At 38.0% G+C, this 22,206-nt stretch overlaps 1 protein-coding gene, 1 long non-coding RNA gene and 1 pseudogene across 4 annotated transcripts in view; 2 read left to right on the forward strand and 1 right to left on the reverse strand.

The window, feature by feature from the left end:
• Positions 1-9,264, forward strand: part of LOC141521495 (uncharacterized) — a 59,860-nt gene extending 50,596 nt beyond the window's left edge. The window contains exon 3 of the long non-coding RNA XR_012477954.1: positions 8,667-9,264. This is a non-coding gene — a long non-coding RNA (uncharacterized LOC141521495). The remainder of the gene's footprint in view (positions 1-8,666) is intronic.
• Positions 1-15,085, reverse strand: part of ABHD2 (abhydrolase domain containing 2, acylglycerol lipase) — a 116,766-nt gene extending 101,681 nt beyond the window's left edge. For 2 of the 3 annotated variants that reach the window (XM_074234114.1, XM_074234115.1), the window contains exon 1: positions 14,838-15,082. The gene's annotated coding sequence lies outside the window, so the exon portion shown is untranslated. Of the gene's footprint in view, positions 1-14,837 lie in introns of all 3 variants that reach the window. The other variant, XM_074234116.1, reaches the window with a different exon arrangement.
• Positions 15,086-20,401: 5,316 nt separating this feature from the next.
• Positions 20,402-21,041, forward strand: LOC141520026 (large ribosomal subunit protein eL13 pseudogene; annotated as a pseudogene).
• Positions 21,042-22,206: the final 1,165 nt, after the last annotated feature.

Here is a 22,206-nt window from a genome sequence, read left to right on the forward strand (position 1 = left end):
ACACCAAATTTAAAAAACTTCAAGTACAGGCTGGGTGACAGAAATGTCTGTGTTTGAAGTACAGTCTGGCTAAGCTTGGAAAAGGCTGGTCACCAGGTGATGATTTTAGTTGCAGCAGTTCACTACCATATACTAAGTCAGACTGTAATTTGTGTTAGGCGTGTTAGTTAAAGAAGTGCCCATAACTTGCAAATCAGAGTTCTGTGAAATACTAAAGTATTTGTAAACAACTATAAGAGTACTAAAATCCTGAGAGTTCTCGAAGTTTTATCATATAGGTTTTTATTTCTGCTGGTGGTATAGTTGAAAGCTCATTGGGCCTGGAATCAGGAAGACCAAGTTCAAATTTAGCCTCAGTACTAGCAAGTCCCTTAACTTGTTAATTTTAGTAAAATAGGAATAATCAGCACTTACCCTCCCAGAGATAATAATATTTGTAAAAATACTTAGCACAGTGTCACATAATAAGGATAGATAAATGCTTACTCCCTTTTCCCCTTTCCTTTCCCTTTTTTTAAAAATTTAAGGCAATGACTTGCCCAAGGTCCCCCAAGCTAGATAATCATTAAGTGTTTGAGGACAGATTTTCCAGGGCTGTTGCTCTATTCACTGTGCCATCTAGCTGCCCGCCTTTCCTTTCCCTTTTAAAAAAAAAGGGCTTATACCAAATAATTTCACTTTCTCACAATGAAAGGTTCTAACACTGAGATTATTCACCTTCTTTCCACCCTACTGTTTCAGAAATACTAGCCTGGGTTTGAATCAGAAATATGCAAATTTGTTTTAGGAACCATTTCAGGAAGGCAGAAACATACACTTCAGTTGCAGAAGGCAGTAAGAGATAAAGATTAGAAACCATACCCAAATTTATGAACAGATTACCAGTTGTTTATAAAAACAGTAAGATGGAACTTTTCTTTTTTCTTTTTTTTTTAAATTCTAAATCACTTTTCTCCTTACAATACTCTGATTCCCCCTCTGTATATCCTTATCTTCCAATAATACCCATGGTCTTCAAGAGTTCACCATTAGGTGTAACCACTCTTCTGCTTGCTTTACCTTTCTTTATAGTCTCCTGATTCTCTCCTAATGTCCCACGAGTTAGCTTGTGCCTCCCTTTCAACTGCAACTGAACACTTATTTTCTCTAGAAAGTTCTCCTGATTGGAGAAATGAGACTTTTTAAGTCAACATAGAGCTAAACTGATAAATATAATAATTACATGAGTAAATCTAAGATTATACTGGTGATTTAAGATAAACACAAAATGCTCTTTGACAGCAAGGGATTCTGTCCTCTATTGTTCTGGTTATTTTCTAGCAACTAACAGTGTTCTATCTACAGTAGGCAAATGTTACAAATACTAAAATCAAGATGATTTTTTTAAGAAGGGACTCGGGGTGGCTAGGTGGTGCAGTGGATAGAGCACCAGCCCTGGAGTCAGGAGTACCTGACTTCAAATTTGGCCTCAGACACTTAATAATTACCTAGCTGTGTGGCCTTGGGCAAGCCACTTAACCCCATTGCCTTGCAAAAAGAAAAAAAAAAAGAAGGGACTCTTAGCAAAGAGCAACTGTAGAAATGTGGAAAACTGCATATATTCCCAGACTCAAATGATATATGTCAGTTAAATTGTTGAGCTGGTTTTTTTCTTTTTCTTTTTTATTCTTTGCTGTAAAGGAGGTCTCTCTAGAGAGAGAAAAAAGAAGGATGTATTTGGAAATGAAGGCTATTTAAAAACAAAAAAATTCAGTAAAACTTTTTTTTAAAGGAATACAGAGCTATAAACCTTTTGAGTGCTTAATAAATCCTGTTGACTCATGTGTTTAAAGAACATCTTCTACCTCAGCTGTATGGGATTTAATGGGCATCAATGTGAATCATCATCACCACCACCACCAAAACACTATGACCTTACTATGGACATCAATGGATATCCATGACCAAACACTGTGATCTTATCATGGACAATCAATGGATATCCCTGATCTAAGCCTGCTCATCTAAGCCTGCTACCTCACTTCTCTTTCTAAAACTACTACTGATGAATGATAACTACTTATAGAGAGAATTCTTTAACGGCAAGAAAATATTTTTCTAACAACAGCATGTGAAATATGAGTACAAGTATTATCATCTCCATTTTATAGATCACCTACATGACTTGCCCATGACCACAGAGTTAGTAAATGTTGGAGACAAAATGTAATCCCAGGTCTTTTAACTTCAAGTTCAAGCTTTGTTAAATGATAAGAAAATGTGCATTGTCTGCCTATTTTGAAACTGTGACAATTATCTACAGAAACATGTTGGAGATCAAAAGAAAGGACCATTATAAGCAAACAGCCAATAGTAAGGGATGGTGGAATGCACTGATCACTAGTTTTGTAAAGTAATGAATAAGAATTTATTATAAACTCTTGTACAGCAAAGTCTATTAAGCACTAATTAGAGAAACTTCATGTTACCTCTTAATCTAAATATATATATATATATATACATACACATATATATGTGTATGTGCATATATGTGTATAAAATATACATTTGACATGGTTGTCAGCCTGAACTGCCTTTTAGAATTGAATTCTGCCTTTTTCACTCAACATCATTACATGTATTATATATTCAACATATTTTCAGTTTTAAAATAGTTATCAGTAAAATAGTTATTCAGTTATGTTAATAGCTAGGGGGCTTAGTGGATAGATAGTATGCTGGTCCTGGAGTCAGGAAGAACTAAGTTAAAATGTAGCCTCAAACACTTTCTAGCTGAGTTATCTGAGTAAGTCACTTAACCTCTGCCTCAATTTTTTCATCTGTGCAACAGGGAAAATAATATTTAGCTCTCAGGATTGTTGTGAGGATAAATTTGATATCTGTAAAGTACTTTAAAGACTTTAAAGTCCTATATAAATGCCAGAAACTACTACTTCTACTATAAGTACTATTTATTATTATTATGATGATGATGACATCAAAATACCATAAATTGTTAAGCTGTTCCCTTATTATGGGATACAAGGAATATTCTCCTTCTTTAGCATTCCTATGAACATCTGTACAAATAATTTTCCCTTTTATATCATAAAACTATAAAATGTTAAAAACTGAAAAGAACCTTAAGAACCATTTGCAGATTGACCATCTCCAAAGCAGAATTATTATGTTTAAGGTAAGATGAAGCAAATAATTTATTAATCCTTAAAACCATTCTATAAAAACACAGAGCATACTTAATATAGGAATGAATCAACTAAAGTGTATATGATTTTAATAAAGACATAGTGAGTCAGTAGTAGAGTAACAGAAAGAATAAAGAATGCCAACAATGTTCCAACCAGGACTATTTTATGGCATCTCTTGTTTGCCCTAAAGAATATATATATATTTATTTCAATAAGTGCCCCTCATCTGTAATATGCTAGTTTGGGGTTAGAGAAATTAAATGAGGATTTGGTAGAAGATAAATGGTGTTATCAGCTAATTCTTCTAAAATTCAAGAAAAAAAGGAAAATCTTTCCCTAAATATTTCAGTATTTTTATAATCAGCTTGAGTTAAGAGAACAGCAATTAGCTAAGGCAAAATTTTCGGGCTTATCAAATTTTGGCTTTCTGGGAAGTAAAGGGGTGAATAGGTGAAAGGTTATAAACAACTGCCAGGTCAAAGTCATTTTAAAATACATTTTAACATTTTTCAACCTTTGCAATTAGTAGTTAGATTAATTAATTAATTAATCAATTAATAAACATGTATTAAGTACAATGTACAAGCATACAAAGAAAGGCAAAGCAGTCTTCTCAAGGAGCTCACAGTCTAATGGGAGAGCCAACATATAATATAGCAAAGTAATAAATTAGCAATCTCTATTTTCTGATTTTTAGACTACATTTTAAACTATTCTCAATCCTACATGCTGCTCAATCCTACTTAGCACAGTATGTTGTTCATAACAGGTGCTTAAAAAAGAGAAAAAATTATATTTTAATCACAATTGTGTACAAGTAAGTAGTAATAGTGATAACATGGAGCTCAGCACAAGTCCAAAGTTTGGACTGTGTATGGCCTAATAATATTTTGGTAAAGAGAATCATCTCTCTTTAGTGATAGTTTTTAAAGTATTATCTACATAAATTTAATTTATCCAAACTCACTGGGCCCTCATTATCTCAAAATCATTCTTTTATTCTTTTTTTATTGCCTCCTCCTCCTCCATTTTCCCACAGTTACTGCCTGAAAGTAGGTGGCACAGTGGATAGAAAGCTAGGTCTGGAGTCAGGAAGAAACTGAGTTTAAATCAAGCCAGTGATTAATTTGAATTTTTTGCATGACACTGTTGACTACCTTATCCCTCTTGAAATTCTTGCTTCATTTAGCTTCTCTGCGACACTGTATTTTCACAATTTTCCTACCATTCTGACTACTCTTTCTCTTGTCCTCTCAACCACTCACCTACCTTAGCCTTTTATTTTCTCTTGGTACTTTTTCCCTTGAATTCAGAATATGAGTGATTGTATTTATTCCCATATCCTTAACAACTCTATGTGAATGACTACTGAATATGTAGCTCCAGGTTCTAAACTTTCCCCAAAGCACCAATATATCTAACCCTTTCTGGAAATCCCTTAAATTAAACCTATCTAAAAAGACATCTTAAAATCTGTCCCTTAATTCCCTGTTTTTTCCCCAAGTACTCAGGCTAAAACCTATTATCTTTCAATTTTTCTTCTACCTCAACTCCCACTCCTAGTCAATATATTGCCAATTCTATCTCTATAATCTCTTTCAAATCTGTCCCTTGGTTTTTATTCCTATTGGAATCAGCTTAATACAAGTCCTCATCACCTCTTGCCTACACTATTTTAATAGGCTCCTAAATTGATCAACTTTCCCTTATCTCCCTCTTCTTCAATCCATCCCACCTACCTAATTTTCCTAACATACCTTTCTGAGTTCCTTTCCTTGCAAGTAACAATGCTCCATGGTTTCCCACTGCCTACTGAATAAAAACAACAATACTGTCATTTAAGGCCCCCCATGACTTCAACTTTGCATATTTATAGGCTTATCTCATACTCTTCTCCTTCATTAATACATTTAACAGTTATTTAGTAAGTAACTACTATGCATCAGTCATGAGGGATACAAAGTCAAAAACTGAACTATCTTTGCCCCAAAGAGCTATTATTCTATTGGGGGAAATGCTATGTACTCTATTGTCCAGAAAAACAAAGCTGCTTATCTTTCCCTCCTCCCCCCATTCCTTTTCTGTTCTTGGTGAACTCCATGCCTATATTCAGTTTTACTCTATGATCTCCTCCTTTCACCCCACCCATGCATGGGTCAGTTTCTCCCTTTCACACCCACCCCCCCCTTCTCAACTCACCCATAAATCTCAAACCCTGAAATATTTTCCTTCTTTCTTTCAAGTTACTGATACCTCTATGAAGTCATACTTATTCCTTCTAGTTAAGACATCTCTCCCTCCTCAAGTTTCTCCTAGTATTTATCTGGATCTCCTAGTATTTCCATTCAACTAAACAAGCATTTATCAAAAGGTTTAGTATAAGGAGGCACTTACACTTGTATTGTGGCTATTTGTACAGATGTTTCGGTTGTAAATTCCTTAAGGACTAAGGCTACACCTTATCTTTGTATCCCTAGTACTTACTGTACCTTGAACATGGTGGATATTTAATAAAAATGTTTGTTGAATCAGATTATATATCTCCACTAGAGTTCTACTCCAATGTGTCAATATGGTATGGAGGTGACCCTGGGTTCTTGAAAGTTATATTCTAATAGACTTCAAATTCTCTCAGGACTTTCTAAATAGGAAAGGCTTTAAGTCTTAGCTTAGCTTAGTGATAGACAACAATGTCAAAAGACCACCTACATTTGAAAAGGGCCATCTCTAGTCTGGTCTTAGGGTGATGAAATTTTGAATTATAGTAGCTCTTAGAAACCTTCTACTAAGGCCTAGAAAAAGGTGTAATTTGGAAGAGATGCTGAGACTGATGAAGTTACAGGCTAATAAAGTATTAAAGAATAAGTGCTTTCATAGAATGGTCTATCATGTCTATTGATGGTACTGTATAATACCTAACATATGGCATGTACTCAAAATAATAATGATAACAGGCTAGGAAATGTGGTTTATGAAGCTTTTTAAATAAGGAAAATATTCTTGAGAATAATTTATCTGGCATTTTCCATTATGTGACTATTTTAAAAGGCTACATTTTTCAATGTCACTGACACTGGTGAGCACTTAAGTTTGCATGCCTGGAATGGAGAATGGAACTGTAGTTGGTGTATTTTCTACCTTAAAAGCAAAGGGTATCTGGCCAGTAATCATCAAATTGAAATGAGATGGGAGGTAGGAGAAATAATGATTCCATTTATACTGAGGTTATATCAGAAATGCAGTACCAGGACTTTTAGGCTTCTGAGATATAAAAATCAGTCACAAGAAATAGAAAGTCCAATCACCACAAATATCTAGCTATGTTTTATTTATCTCAGTTTTTTTTTTGGTAGAATTAATGTCAAAAATCAGATCACTGTTGAAAGCCAATAGAATTCCAAGCAATTCACAAGGAAATGGGCTCAATTATATCAACAATCAGCAAAGAGAACAATTCAAAAACAACTGTCATCTATGGTCAGCTCCAAGTAAACCTTTTTGTGGCAAATGGATAATCCCAGTATGTTTTGGGCTGCTTCCTGGCATTATCAGTTATTGAATGAATTAAGGGAATAAAAATTTTAAAGTTAGTCCAAGTAAACATAAAGAGGAAGGCAAATATGTTCCCTCAAACACATATCATTCAATTCAAAGAGAAAATTTTCCTTTGAAAAATTTCTCTTCACTAATATTGATGGATCCAGTTGATCTCATCTAGAAATGCTTTCAGATTTTGGAATGTTTCTGCTTTGAGTGGGAGGATGGACTAGATGAACTCCAATATCCTTTGCAACTCTTAAGGTTCTATTAAAGCCTCTCACCCAGGTAATGATAGTATAGTAATGATAGTAATAATGTTACATCTCTGTGGAAAAAGAAAAAACAATTTTAGTAAGAAGCAACTATCTGAACTATCGACACTTTTGTGTCCACAAAAAATTTTTATGAATTTAATTAAGCACATCTACCAAACAACCAGAAAACAAAGGATACCAAGTTCAGAGATGTAGATCAAAACCTTTGCTTCTTTCTAACTTATTGGCTTATATGTTATGGCAGAATTCTCACTTCAGTAAAATCTTTTATAAACACATCACTGACAATTCCAGTTTTTCATAGAGCATTTAAAAAATAAAAATGCTTCATTATTCTGTATGACATACAGTATAACAGGTTTTTAAGCTATGACTAAAGAAGATTGTAATTATCCCTATTAACTCCTAGGAAAACCAAAAATCCCTAAGTGGACTAAATCACTTACCCAAAGTCATACTTCAAAAGTAGGCAAGGATGAATGCTAAAAAGATATGTTTTCAAAATAAGACTTGCCAACAGAAAAAAATGATCATATGGAAAAAAGGTTCCAAAATAATGAGAAATGCAAATTAAAATGACAGATTTTCATCCCATCAACCTAGTAAAGATGATAAAAAAAAAACCTCATAATAGTTGTTTGTGGGAGAAACAGGTACACTAATACTAAATGAAAAAACTGTGAATGGATCTGACCATTCTTGGAAGAGACTGGAAAATATGTGAGAAGAATTATCAACTGTTTATATCCTTTGATCCAGTCATTCCACTTATTAGATACTATTGGACACTATTCCTAGGGAGTTCAAAGAAAGAAAGAAAAGTCTGCCCCCCCACCCTGCACCTCATTAGCCCCTCTTTCTGCGTCTGTGTGTGTGTGTGTGGGGGGCGGTGTTTGTGTGTATTATGGAGGTACTCGGGGGTTAAGTTACTTGCCCAGGATCACACATCTAGTAAGTATCTGAGGCCATATTTTAATTCAGGTTCTTCTGACTCTAGGAGCAGTACTCTATCCACTGTGTCACCTAGATGCCCCCAATTCCAAATATATTAAGTATTCAAAGCAACACTTCTGTTAGCAACAACAACCATAAAAAGGGAAACATCAACTGAGAAATAAACAAAATATGGCATGTGATTTACTGGAAATATAAAATCTGAAACATTTTGAGAAACATGAAAAAATTTATATGAAATGATACAGAGTTAAGAGAATAGAATCAGGAGATCCATATATATGATTACAGTAGTGTTAAGTGAAAACATTAGTAACAAGATAAACGGAATTTGGTCAAATACAATGCCCAGTATTGGTTCCAAATCATAGGTAATAAAACATACCTCTCTTAGGTGAAGGAGAGTGGAAGCAAAAATTACACGTTCTTAAATGAAGTCATTGTGTCAACTAGTTTTGCTTTACTGTCTTTCTTGGTTATAGGGAAGGCTTCTATGGAAGCTCTTATAAGGAAGGATGTATTGGGAAATAACTATGGTACTAAAAACAAAAGGAACAACAAAACATTTCTTTTAAAGACATATACTGAAAGAAAAATTTAAACTTCTTCCTTCAATGAATATGCTTGTTTGTTTGGTCAGGTAAACATTGTACAGATACTTTGGTATATAAACTTTCTCTAAGCCCATTCCTTTTTTTTTTCCTATAAGGATAAAAATGAAAGAAAAATATCAGAGTTGTTTGGATGAACAAGACAAGAAATGGACAAGAAATCAAAGACCTAGATGGGATCAGTATCTATCAGTATCTATCATCTTGAAGAACCAAATTAAAGTCATTGGAGACCTAGGCAGATATTATCAGAATGAAATTTGATAGGGAAAGTGATAGAATAATTCACCCAGGGGAGAACACAGCAACATCCATTGAAAATAGAACTGGTATGGGAAAAGTAAGGCAAGACAAAATGTAGGAGGTCATAGTATCCATAGGCTAACAAATCATCAAATTAATACTATTAAGACTTTAAAGAAGACACACATGATGGTATGCTATGTAATTAGGAGTATGGAATACAGTTCTTTTATACTTAACAGTGAAGCTGTTATTAGCATGCTGTATTTAATTTTGGACCATACAATTAAATTGTGATCTGGAGAACTCAGGAAGGTTTCAGAGGTGAACAGGAAAAAAATAATTTAAAGGCTTTGAGAAACAGGCCTTAAAACAGGCTAAAAAGACTCACTTTTAGTCAATGATCAAATGAAAGAACATGTGGAAAGTGCTTGGGAACTACTAAACCATTATGTGCTGGCTATTATGTATATTAAAGATAATTTAAAGAAGAGTGGCTAAAGCATGTATACTGGAAAGCTTCCAAAAAAACAAAAGCTTCTCTCCTATTCCCCTGAAGGACAGGAGAAGTAGAAACAGCTCACATTATAGCACACAGGATAAACCAAAAATGCTCTTACATTAGTAAGTTCGTCCAACAAATGTTTATTGATGGCCACACATTAAAGTACTGTAGGAATACAAAAGAAGATATAACCCTTTAACTTATGATGCTGACAGTTTTTAAAAGGAAATATTTTTTAAAAAACTATAATTTTTTAAAGTAAACTTTTAAAATTACCATAAGAATGGTATAAAGTACTGTGTAAATTAATAGGAAGTTGAGACTAGCTATGAGTTAAAAAGGAGAAGGAAAAATCAGGGAAGGCTTCCTGAAGAAAAATGCCTTTTGGAAAAAAAATCTGTGATAATAATAATAATAATAATAATAATAATAATAATAATAATAATAATAACTCACATTTATATTGTGCTGTAAGGTTTGCAAATGCTGGAAATAAATGCCAAATGGTTGGGGAGTCTTTTCTGGAGATCAAGAAAAAACCAAAGTTTTCTTTTCTATGCAGTCACTCTCAGTGGGTTCTAAGTAACTCAAGTCCATTCTAGCTCTAAGATTCTACATGTCCTTACTAATTTATGATATGACCTTGACAAGTATTACCCGGATTTGCTCAGGTCCTATTTAGACTCTATAGAAAGAGAATAAAATTTGTCACTAGGGATTAAGTCATTTAGTTTATAAATATTACTTAAATACAATGACTAATTTGTAATAACACTAAAACCATAAAAGGTTGAATTCAAAGCTCAAACTAGGCAACAACTCAGCCCATTGAGAGTAAATCTTCTGGTTAATTTTACTGATTTCCAACAGCACCACTAAAATAACTGATTCTGTGCTTTCATTTAGAGAAAATACAAAACACACACACACACACACACACACACACACACACACACACACACACACACACACACACACACACCAGGGAAAATCTAAAGGTGTCAATGCTCCAATTCTCTAACAAGCTCTTTACTTATCAGCTCTTTTACCAAAGGAGAATATAGAATGAACCTTCTTCCAGCTGCTAATTTATACAAACAGTGCACCCAGCTGTGTCACTATAGCAAGATATCACAGACCCCAAGCTAAAATGTCAGTCAGATAATTTCATCCTCATGATTTTTATGAAAAGAGAGCTTTAAATAGGAGAACGTAATGCTTCAGTCCAGAGTACTGATGGAGGAAGCTGCCTGTCATTTACCTCACTGTATGACCTTGGACAAGACACTTAACCCCTCCTAAAGCTCTTTCCTTAACTACAGAGGAGGGCCTAGAACTAGAAGATCTAAGGCTGGATTAAATAATTGAGTTTTGATTTTAAAAATACCAATAAAATATAAACATCTTGTGGATAAGGATCAAGTTTTTTCCTTCTTTCCCTCTTTTTTTTTCCTCTTTCCTTACTGTTTTCCTCGTCTGACAGGGCCTGACAAAGTAGAAGCTTAATAAATGGCTATTTAATTCATTACTAAATTGCCTAAAAAACTGGATCAATGTGCTAACCAAACATGATTCTGTTCTGGAGGACTGATGAAAAACCATGCAGCCCATTTCCTGCAAGAGGGGGAGATATGAAGATGTAGGTATAAAAGTTAAGATATAAACCTTAAGTCATGCCTAATGCAGAAATTTGTTTTGCTGACTACTCATATTTGTTGTAAGGATTTTGTTTTTGTTTTATGGAAATATTGGGGAGGGGAAGGGGAAAGAAAAATAAGTACCTGTCACAACAAAAAAAAAAAGTAAAATAGAAGTTACATAAAATAAAAAAGAAAGCACCCTAAGGAAGAAAGTACTATTGGGCTATAAGGAAACTGAATAACTGTACCAAAAGTAGGCTGAGAATATTAAGAAGATGTGAAATCCCCCAAATGATTCCATAATCCATAAATAGTATGATCTTCCTGAAAGAGACTATTTTAGCCTCAAAGGAGGCAGAAAGATTTATAATATATTATCTTGCATTATAATCTCCTAACCCACAAGTTAACCAAATTTCAGTAAGGCATAGAAATAGTGCCACAAGGAATACTCTATTCCAATCCACTCTTCCAAGTGGCAGAAGAGTGCTAGCTAAAATGACAGCTCTGTGAAAATAGGCACATATCCAGCAGTTATGTCATGGAGGAAATCCTGCCATATGGAATTCTGTGATGTTGGAAACCATCTTTTCACCATGGTCAGCCAGAGAGCACATGAAACAAGATAAAGAGAAGGTGAGAAAAAGATGGAATTTGTCTCCCTACCATGAATGAAACATGAGAAATGTGGGGTAGTGGATAGCTAAAAGACTGGAAGACATGCCAAAAATTCTCAAGAAGGTGCACAAGGAAGATGAGAAGAGCTAAAAAGAAAAGTAAGAAGCGCTTTCACAATTCATCATCATACCAGGGGAAAAATACTAAAGAGGAAGTAGTCTTTTTTTAATAAAAAAAAAAATCAAAAACATTCAAATATACCATAAGCGTAGTTCCATGAGAACATGGGATCATTTCTTTATGACCTCTTTCTCTTCCCTATGAACTTGTACCACACCCTTCAAACAATCACCTTTGTTTATTTTCTGAAATTCTAAAATGGCTGAGTTTTCTGGAACTCCTCTAGAAACAACTGAAAATCTACCTTTAAGGAAAAGGAAGTAAAATAGACAGTAAACCAACTAGTCAGACAGGAATGAAAGTCATTAGCTCTGTCCTGAAAGGAGATAAATTTATTCACAAGAAAACTAAAGTTGTTTGGTGTTTTGGATGAAATAAAAATGACAAATATCATATGGCTTTCAGGGGCCTGGCTGGCAAATTTACTGAACTATCTTTGGCAGCTATTTTGAAAAGTCATGAAGGGAAAAGTGAGGTGAGGGTGGGTAATGAAAACAGAAGGAAAGCTCAACAATCAAAATCAGAAATTGTACTTACACTTGCCATTTAGTGTGTCACTGTCATTTCAAGCACATGTTAAGGAAGGGAGGAACACTGATAAACTAGTGAATTAAAATTTCCAGCAATCATCAATCATAATTCTTTTTTTTATTGCAAGTCATAGAACTACTGATTCCACCCCTACTCCAATGATTAAGTCTTTGCTTGAATGCAGCTGATAAGTGATACCTGGACTCAAAAAGCATTTAGTACAAAGTCTCATGAAAACTTTGCCTTTAAATGTTCATCAATTTAAAATCAAATTGCATGATTTAAATGACTGATAAATGAGCCAAAAGGGTATAATACTTAAAACAACTATATCAGCCAGTGAAACTGAGGTCTGTGTGGCCTTTTATTTCATACTTCCTCATCACACTGAAAAGCAAGTTTTTTAAAAAAGGATATTGTGAAAACTTGCATTTGATTCTAAAATTTACTGGTATTACAATTGTCAAATAATGGAAAAGGAAACAAAATATAATTTATTTCATCTGCACAACCTCTCTGTGCTCTAGGCAATACTCTTAAGTTTACAAGTTGAAGAAAATGTCAGCCTTCATTGGAAGAGAATTTTCTTCTTCATCTATGAGTTCCCTATGTTCATAAAATTGCAGGCCCAGTTCCTATCCTAACTTTACTCCTGGGAAAAACACATAAATCTATAAGTAAAAATCAGGATAATATTTAACAGACTGGGATGATAATGGAATAAATACTAATAAAATTCTGGGTGGAGGAAAGGATAAAAAAAACAAATTTTAAAAAATCAAAACTCTGGCATAGTGGATAAAGCACTGGCCTTGGAGTCAGGAGTACCTGGGTTCAAATCCAGTCTCACACTTAATAATTACCTAGCTGTGTGGCCTTGGGCAAGCCACTTAACCCCATTGCCTTGCAAAAAAAAAAAACACCTAAAAAAACCCCCCAAAACCCTAAACAAATAACATCATACAATCTAGACATTACAAAGGTAGAAGAGTAAAAAGAGAATTTATGTCTGTGTGTGTGTGTGTGTGTGTGTGTGTGTGTGTGTGTGTGTGTGTATGCTTTGCCCTCATGGACTATCAGGGAAGAGATTTAGATTTTACTACTGACTTTCTTGTCATTTATAAAATGAGAGATTTACACTAGATGATCACTGAGATTCTTTCCAGCTCTAAATTCTGATTATCTTAATAAATGGAGGGTGGGGAATGGTTCCAACAGGCAGGAGGGGAAGAGACGGAATGAAGTTTTATGATTCACTCTCCCTATCAGCTGGAGATACTAATGCCCAACAGCAGAAAATAGAAATTCTACTGCATTTGCACTTGATTTGTCATTGTCATTTCAACTACAAATTACAAAAAATTATCCTTCAGAAGATAAAACTTTCGATTCAGATTCTTTCAGAAATGATTGGGGTGACAGCAGAACCTGACCGATTTTTTTTTTTCTCTCATACTTTTGGCTCTTTAATATGGATATAATGAAACCCTACAGGGGCTCATGAGGACATCATATTTAATCTGACAAACATCCTGTCTTGCGATGTGTCTCTTCTGAGCCTATACTTAAAAAATTACCTTTGACTCTAGAGTGCAGAATGCCAGGATGCTACAGGGAAACTAGCAGTGCTATATAAAAATGAAAGGATTGGAGGGATCAATGTAGGAGGGAAGGGTGCTGGCTAAGGTCTGTACAGTTGTGGGTGATTAGCTTTCATTCTAGTTTATAAACTCCCGTCTTTGGGGGGTTTCATCCATATTCTTTGTTATCACCCAAGCTATAATTAAATCTTAAAGGCCACACGGAATGGTGACGGGACCTTAGAGGTCATCTAGTCCATGGCACCTAGTGCCCGAGCTGCTTCTGCAGCTCCTCGGGCAGGATGGGCACCGGGCCGTGATGGGGTGCTGGGTCCCTGGGCCAGGAATTGCCCCTCCGGGCGCTGGACAGCTCGGGCTGTGGCAAAGTTTGGCCGCCACGGAGCCCTGGGCGCTTCCCTGCAACTTTGGTTTCTGGTGCTGGTTCTGACCTTCGGGCCGATGCACAGGCGGCCCGCGCTCCCCCTGCCGCGCATGACGGGGCTGAGACACCGGATCACGCAGCCCCCCCGGGGCGCCTCTTTTCCGGGGCAGCCGCCTCCCCCCGTCTCCTGGCCGGGTACCCTGGGGGGCGCTCCCCGGGGGCACGGGGGGGGATGGGAGGGGCGCGGGGGCACGGAGCGCGAGGGCCGGGGACAAAGGGCGGACGGGGTTCGGTCTCAGGACACCCTCGCTCCGGGGCCGGGTCCAATGGAGCCTGGGCCTGGAGGGGTTCGGCCCCGGAGGGAGGCCTCGAGATGGGGCCGGGTACCAGGGAGGAGGCCCCGCCGGGGGAGGCGCCGGGAGGGCAGCGAGCAGGCGGGCCGGGCCGCGGGGAAGCGCCAAGCCGGGCCGGGGAGGGGGAGCCGGGGTCCAGGGACGGAGATGGATGGGGGACCCACGAAGGGGGATGGGGCTGGCACCCGGAGACCAGGCCCGCCTCCCGGGCTCCGGGGCTGGGCTCCCGGCCCTTACCTGCCGATGGCGCCCCGATCTCCCCCGGTTCGGTCCCGGTTCTTCCGCTCTCGCCGGCTGCTCTGGTGGAGACGGAGCCGGAACCCCCGGCCGGTGCCGCGCTACTCCCGCCGCTACCGGCCCCTCCCGGGCAACTAACGCCACGCCCCCTAACGACCGGCTTGGTCACGCCCCTAAGCTCGGGGCTGAGGTTCCTCCATTGGGCCTCACGCCCGCTACTCTACCAGCCCCGAGCTCTCATTGCATCGGTGCCGCCTACAATTAGGCTTCTCGGGTCACTGGTCGAGTCAGCCGCTCGTCAAGCGGAGGCTGGACGCTAGGCCGAATACGCTTTGTTCATTGGCTCCGTTTGACGTCTTCGCCCAATAGGAGGTTTTACAGTCTGAGGGAAGGAACGGGAGGAGGCCGATAGGGTGGGGGCAATTGTGACAGAGCGGGGGCGGGCCGGGCCGGGCCATGCCGGGCGGGAGGTGGGCTGAAGTCTCGGGATCCGGGAGAATAAAGCGGGGAGCCGCAGGGGGCGAAGGAGGAGGCGGCGGGGCCGTGCCCCCGGCAGGCGCCCGGGCCGCGGCGCACAGGGGGAGCTGCTGCCGCTGGACCGGAGCGGGCACTGCAGGAGCCGCCGGGGCCGCGAGAAGTCGTGAGATGAGACCGCGTCCGCCAAGCCCGACACCGGATGCCGGTGCCCTCCCACCCGCCTGGCAGGATCCGAACCCAGACCCGAGGGATGGCGCGGCCCGCTCTGCAACAGCACGAATAATTGCATTTTTTCCTTCATGCATTTGCTTTGCATGTTGAACAAGACGTGAGGCTCAGGATCTCCGGATGGGGCAGGACGGCCACGGCCATGAGATGAACTCTGGGGGATGCTGTAACCGGACAGGCTCAACTCCAGTTTTGCCCAAAGCATAGGCTGGCGCTTAAATGTCTGTTAAGGAAAGGCCTGTTTCATAAGACCTTTTCTAGATCTAACAAACGTAAACCATATAAAACTAAAAATTTTTAAGTTTTTGCTCGGTAAATGTGGTTAAGTGACTTGCCCAAGGTCACACAGCTAGGTGATTATTAAGTGTCTGAGGTCAGATTTGAACCCAAGTCCTCCTGACTCCAGGGCTAGTGCTCTATTCGCTGCGCCACTTAGCCACCCCTAAAACTACCATTTTTAACTATATAAAACTACTGTAGAATTAGGTCGAGAATTCTCTATATAAAAAGACAGGGTTGGAACCACCCTAGCCCATTTGAACTTTGATACCTTAACTAGTTGAGAGCACATTTCAAACATTTTAATTAAAATTTTTTTTGGTCAGTTGGTAAAGACTAAACCCATTCTCAGAATAATGTTTCAAAACGTATGAAATAAAATATAATAGGATTACAAAAGAAAGCAATTATGTTGTATTAAAAAAATATTTTTTAATGTTCAGTGACTCAGGTTAAGAACCCCTGAAGGCTTAGACTAACTACTAAAAGATTTTCCAACTCAAATCCTGTTGGGATTTGTTATTTAGTCATGTTTAATTCTTCATGGTCCCATTTGGGATTTTTTTTTTTTTTAGCAAAGATACTGGAGTAGTTTGCCATTTCCTTCTCCATCCCCTTTAACAAATGAGAAACTGGGGCAACTAGGTTGCACAGTGAGTAGAACACAGGCCCTGTAGTTGGGGGACCTGAGTTCAAGTTTGGCATCAGACACCTGACACTAGCTGTATGTGACCCTGATCAAGTCACTTAACTCCATTTGCCTCACCTATTCTCTCCCCCACAAATATACAAAAGAGGAAATGAGGCAGAGTTAAGTGATTTGCCCAGGGTCACCCATATAATAAGTGTCTGAGCCCCCCCAATATACAAATGAGGAAATGAGGCAGAGTTAAGTGACTTGCCCAGGATCACACATATAATAAGTGTCTGAGGCCAGATTTCAATTCAGGAAGAGTATCCCTGACTCCAGGCTTGGTCATTGGTCCACCTAGCTGTATCTTGTTGGGATAAGCAGAACTACTCTATAAATTAGCAGGTGAATAAAGAAGACATGACATTTCAAAAATTGCAGCAAGTGTGTTCTTCAAGCATATCCTTAAGGAGAAATAGAGTGGAGGGGAAAAGGCCTTAGTTTGTCTTCTTGCCCTTTCCATCCTTTACCAGGAGGAAGACCTTGCAAACTTAATAAAGGTCTGGAAGATTTTGAATTTCTAATCTTCTCATTGGTGTCCTAGAATCATTCCCTTCCTTCTCCCCTCCCCCCCCCCCCCCCGCCTAATGCATTAGCAAAAGGAGGCAGTATTGATATTTGAACCAAGGATAAATGGATATATTTACTGTACTTAAGAAAACTAACTGGGTACCTTATAAATGAGAGAAAAAGCTACCAATCAAGAGCTATAAGTTACTCCTCTGCTGCATGGGCTCTAAACCTGAGCCCATTTTCCCCTGAACTCTATATGTACTGATGGGAGATAGTGTTATTGTTGGAGGAATATTTCTCATTTTTTTTACTCTAACATCTTGGTAAATAACCTTTTCTAAAAGCTCTTTGAGATTGACTTACTAAATGACTGGGGAGAGGGGAGATACATACCACTGAGATCTCATTTTGATGACATTAGAGATAATAGTTTCTTCCTTCTCAAGGTTGCCCCTAGAACTATGAGGACAAGGGTGGGGAAGCTTTTTTCTGCCAAGGGCCATTTGAATATATATCATTCATGGGCCATACAAAATTATCAAATTAAAAATTAGCCTGCTATATTTGCTCACATCTAATTCACCCCAAAAAGCTTCTAGATTTAGTAAATTTCGAGTCCCATCTGCAGTTGCCATGGCAGTTGCAGGCTAAATAATTCTTGGGCTTTATATGACCCTTGACAAGATGTTCCCTAACCCTGGTCTAGGATTTGAACAAATGAGGTGAATCAAAGTTAGGCTAAGGATCCTCAGAGTTTATATGGATTTATTATATAGCTGTGATTTTATCAATATGGATATACCCTGCAATAGTACAGATCTCAATGCATCCATGCCTACCTATACTATGCAATGCTTATCCACGCTTATCCATCAGATTGGGGTCATTGATTTGCTAAAGACCTTTTTCTAGATCTTTTGACATCCTAACAGTGGAGTAAATGTGTCTTCCTTGTTCTTACCCCACTTTTTTCCAGTCATAAATTTATCTGATTTACTTCTGAGAAATTCTTGAATTGTAATATGTGGGATCCAAGTGTTTTTGGGGGTTTTTTTGCAAGGCAATAAGTGACTTGCCCAAGGTCACACAGCTAGGTAATTATTAAATACCTGAGGCCAAATTTGAACTTAAGTCTTCCTGAATCCAGGGCTGGTGCTCTATCCACTATGCCATCTAGCTGCGCCCCCCAAGAGTTGTTTTTTTTTTTTAATTTGGACTGACAATTGTTTGAAAACATATCTTAGAAGTTGACTAATTTTAAAACAGTAACCACTATATTAAGTTATTGTGTCAAAAAACATTTAGCTACTCCTTTCCTAATAATAGATATGATTACCCCTCTTGAGGTAATGTCTAGGATAGTTTCAGAATGGACAGAAATCCATTTGTATTCAAATATACCCTTTCCCCTAGAAACAACAATATGATAAACCTCTTAGTTATATACCAGTCTAGACCTGTACCCACAAGCCTATTCCAGAACTGGCAGGAGCAAAAACACAATTTGGTTCCAATTTTCATTGAAATTACCTTAACTCAATTGTCAGAATAATAACTATTCTTATTTGATAAATTAGACTTCTTCAGGTTCTCTTTTGGAATAGGTGAATCTATGCCTTAGTGATAAAGACATTTACCCAGATCTTAGTGATCTTAGTGATGGTACCTAAGGGAATAGTAGTAGGATCTGTGATTTTCTTTTTAGCCCTGGGTGTAGGAGTAGGAACTTCTTCCAGATCATATCAAAACTCATACTTAGTTGATGAATCCTGAAGTGTTGCCTGGGGGACTGACAAGCAAAGAGGTCAGAGTAGGAGGAAGCTATAAAGTTCAAGTCTTCCAGCAACTTCTCCACAAAGATCTAAGAGCACCATATTGAACAGTGATCAAGAAATCTAAGAAGAATGACAATGCATCTTGTGACTTAGGGAAGTGACTAGGGTAGGAACTATTGAACAAGAGTGGGCCAGAGTCATGGACTCAGTCCCTGGACTCTAAACAGGTTTGCAGTTCTGTTGATCTAACCTTGATGGTATCTTAGACTCAATTCTTGGGTTCAGAAAAGGGGTAAATGGGCAACAGTGTCACTCTGAACCTGGGGAAGTTTTCCGCTAGCTAATGGACTGAGACTGACAATGTATACTGGAATCCTATTTAAGGGCAAATCTGTCACTGCATTGCCTAGAACCAAACTGGCAGACTGCAAAGTCCAGGATAGCACCAATCAAACCATATCCTAAATCAGATCTCATAGGATTCACTGTAAGTTTAGAGCTTTCTGGCCCAAGTCATCCTTATGATCCTTGAAGAACATAGCATTCAGTACCTGGAAAGCATAGTATTAGGACCTCAAATAAGACAAGCTAGGACCATACAAGATCATGTACCTCTAGATCCTGGACTTAACATAAAGTCCCAATATGTGAAATAAGGCTAGAAGATTGATTGCAATAATAAAGAAAATTTGATGTGAAGGTACTCAAGAAACAAACAAGAAGAGGAGGATAATTCCAAAATATCTATAAGCAAAGATGTAAAGGAAAACACAAAGCTTGACTACAAGGTCAACTTGAATCCCTAGAAGAAAATAATAAGGATTTTAAAATGTTACTAATGAGATGAAAATGTTAGAGAAAATAATTAGAAAATAAAGGAGAGCTTTGGAGGAAAAACTTAGAATTAAAGCTGACTGTAGCAAGCATAGGGCACTTATTTTAAACACACTCCTCTTCCTGAGTTTAATTTATACTATTTCATCTCCAACAAGTTTTTATCATTTCTCTGAAAACATTTCCTTTGTAATTTCCCACATATGAAATAATTTTTTTCAACCATTCTTCTTTTGATGGATACTTCTTTCATTTCCAGTTGTCACTACAAAAATAGTTAGAAATATTTTTGTACATATAGTTCTTTTCTCTTTCTTTGATCTCATTTGAGTTTATTAAACCTAGTAATGGCATTGCTGGGTCAAAGAATAGGCATGGTTTAGTAACTTTTGGGGCATAGTTCCAATTTACTTTCTGGAATGACTGGACTTCTTCACAGCTCTACAAATATAAGTATGCTTATTTTGCAAAAATAAGTCATTTTCTTTCTTTTCTTTTTTTTGGGGGGGGTAGGTATCAAGACCAGGTTTATATCATAGAAAGAACTTGTTAAGAGTTCCTTTTTTTTTTCCCTTTTGTAATGGTTATATAATATTAAAGTTAATTCTTCTCGGGATATCTGATAGAGTTCCCTTGTAAGTTCATTCAAGCCTATGTTTTTGGTTTTTATTTTTCCTTCTTAAAGAATACTATATATGGAAATCATCGCTATCCCAGTGTGCTTCGGCTGCAGCTTTCCTTTCCGCTCGGCTGAGGTGCCTGTGAGGAGGGCTCTAAGTAGCCATGGCACCCAGCCGAAATGGCATGATTTTGAAGCCCCATTTTCACAAAGACTGGCAAAGATGAGTCGCCACATGGTTTAATCAGCCAGCCAGGAAGATCAGATGGAGGAAGGTCCGTCTAGCAAAAGCCGGTCGAATTGCTCCTCGCCCTGCTATCCGACCCATTGTTAGATGCCCCACTGTCCGATACCATACCAAAGTACATGCTGGTAGAGGCTTCAGCTTGGAAGAACTTCGGGTGGCTGGAATTCATAAAAAAGTGGCCCAGACCATTGGTATCTCTGTGGACCCTCATCACCGAAATAAGTCTACAGAGTTTCTTCAGGCAAATGTGCAGCGACTGAAAGAATATCGTTCCAGACTGATCTTCCCAAGGAAACCCTCTGCACCAAGAAGGGTGACAGCTCTGCTGAAGAACTCAAATTGGCATCTCAGCTTACAGGGCCAGTTATGCCCATCAAAAATGTCTACAAGAAAGAGAAAGCTCATGTCATTACTGAAGATGAGAAGAATTTCAAGGCATTTGCCAGTCTTCATATGGCCAGGGCCAATGCCCGTCTCTTTGGAATCCATGCAAAGCGAGCCAAGGAGGCTGCAAGAGCAAGATGTGGAGAAGAAAAAGTAAACAGCTTCTGAGAACTTTAATTAATAAAATAATTCAAAATAAAAAAAGAATACTATATATGAAGAATACTATAGAACGATAATTCTAATTGGCAAAAAAAATTGGCAAAGAAATTGAAGCAACATATCACAAAGACATCTGAAGTTAGAAATGACAAGATTTGACAAATGATTGGATATGTGAGTTAAAGGAAAGCGAGAAGTCAAAAATGATACTGAGGCTGCAAAACTGCAGGATCAAGTGTATTAGAGAAGTTCAGAAGAGAGAGTTTTGAGAGTAAAGATAATGCGTCCTTCTTGGACACATTGAGCTTGAGATGCTAAGGGAATATTTAGTTTGAGATATGCAAAAAAGATTTGGTGATGGACTAATACTTAGGAGAGAGATAAAGGCTGGATATAATCGAGCCTTTAGGAACTGGTAAGATTACCAAATGAATAGTATAGAGGGGAAAGAGACAAAAAAACCTCAGAAGTCTCAATTCATGGTTAGTAGCCATGATCTGGATAAAGAGCTAGCAAAGGAGACTGAGAATGTATAGAGGGGAAAGAGAAAGAGTCTTAGGGGTGTTGACACCCATGGTTGGTTAGAAGCTATGACCTGGATAAAGAACTAGCAAAGGAGACTGAGAAGAAGCAATCAACTAGACATAAGGGAAATCAAGAGAGTGCAGTGTCATGAAAACCTAAAGAGGAGAAGATATCCAGAAGGTGGTCAAGTTTCAAATGTTCCAGAGATTAAAAAAAGGTAAGGAATGAAAAAAGTTATTAAGATTTGGCAATTAAGAAATCATTGAGTTTGTTATTTTTTTTTCTTGCTCAATAGTAGGGAGAGGTGGGAGGAAGATAAAGTAAATACTCAAAGTAAAATTGATTTTTTTAGAGTTTATCAGTAGTTTTGGAGAGAAAGCATTTTGAGATGAACATTGAGATCAGAAGTCAGATTGCTGAGAATTTAGAAGACTGAGGGAAGTACATGTACCTAATATAGTTGACTTTTTCAAGGAGTATAGCTGAGATAAGAAGATAGAAGATGATATAGCTAATAGAAATGCTAAGATAAAATGGTGGTTGTTTTTAAGATTAGGAAAAGCAAGGTCATGTTTGTAGGTTGCAGGCCAGGAATCAATAGAGAGGGAGAAATTGAAAATAAGGGAGACAGTGGA

The sequence above is a fragment of the Macrotis lagotis genome, chromosome 4, assembly GCF_037893015.1.
Source record: "Macrotis lagotis isolate mMagLag1 chromosome 4, bilby.v1.9.chrom.fasta, whole genome shotgun sequence".
Lineage (NCBI taxonomy): Eukaryota > Metazoa > Chordata > Mammalia > Peramelemorphia > Peramelidae > Macrotis > Macrotis lagotis.